This window comes from Aptenodytes forsteri, unplaced genomic scaffold (genome assembly GCF_000699145.1).
Source record: "Aptenodytes forsteri isolate BGI_AS27 unplaced genomic scaffold, ASM69914v1 Scaffold678, whole genome shotgun sequence".
NCBI lineage: Eukaryota > Metazoa > Chordata > Aves > Sphenisciformes > Spheniscidae > Aptenodytes > Aptenodytes forsteri.
In genome coordinates, this window is record NW_008795698.1 from 221,846 (window position 1) to 222,637 (window position 792).

Sequence of the window (792 nt, forward strand, 5' to 3'; positions counted from 1 at the left end):
CGGGTGCTGCCGGCAGTGAAAGGGGAGGGCGCAGGAAACAGCCCCAGCCAGAAACGGGAAGAGGTGCAAGGCTGCGAAGGCCAGCGTGGGGCACGGGGAGCGTGTGCTCGCATGGGGGCTGGGGTCAGCGTGGGGACCCTGAGCTGGGGGGTGGTGCCGGGAACGGGACTGCCCAGGGCTTTGCTGTAACCGACACAGAGGCTGGGAGCAAAGCCCCAGCCAGGATCAGGGGCAAATTGTAGGGGTGGCTCTGAGCTCCCCAGGCACCTCCCTGCGAGCAGGTCATACATGAGCTAACGATCCCTGTTAACAAGCTAACCACCCCTTGGGTGGAGGGTTCCACACTTCAACAGCCAGGCTGAGCCTAGACCCCTAGCTCAGAGGGGAGGTCCAGATCCTGTGCCAAGCCCCCTGCCCCAGTGCTCTGCCCCCAGCCCTGCTCAGCCCCACAGCTCCCCATCCCCACCCAGCATCAGCCATGCTCAGCCTCTGGGTGTGCAGGTCCCACTGACACCTGCCCTGCTCAGCCCCCATCCCATGGGCCACCCCATCACCAGCCCTGCAGCCCCCCGCCAACCCACCGGCCCACCCAGCGCTGGCATCGCAGGGACCCGGCCCCCACCTTGCACTGCTGAGCATGGCTGCCAGTCCCACCCAGCCCGGCACCACTGGCGCCGTTCACCCTGCAGACCCTGCAGCCCCACACCATCGCCCAGCCGCCATCACCTGCCTCTCTACAGCCCACTGCCACGGGGCCACCACAGCCGGGGGGTACCGGCAGCGACACCCCGG

At 67.9% G+C, this 792-nt stretch overlaps 1 protein-coding gene across 1 annotated transcript in view; it reads right to left on the reverse strand.

Moving 5' to 3' along the window:
- The window catches only part of LOC103902155 (dedicator of cytokinesis protein 2), an 89,322-nt gene that overhangs the window by 87,903 nt on the left and 627 nt on the right, over positions 1 to 792 (reverse strand). The gene's annotated exons all lie outside the window — the stretch shown is intronic.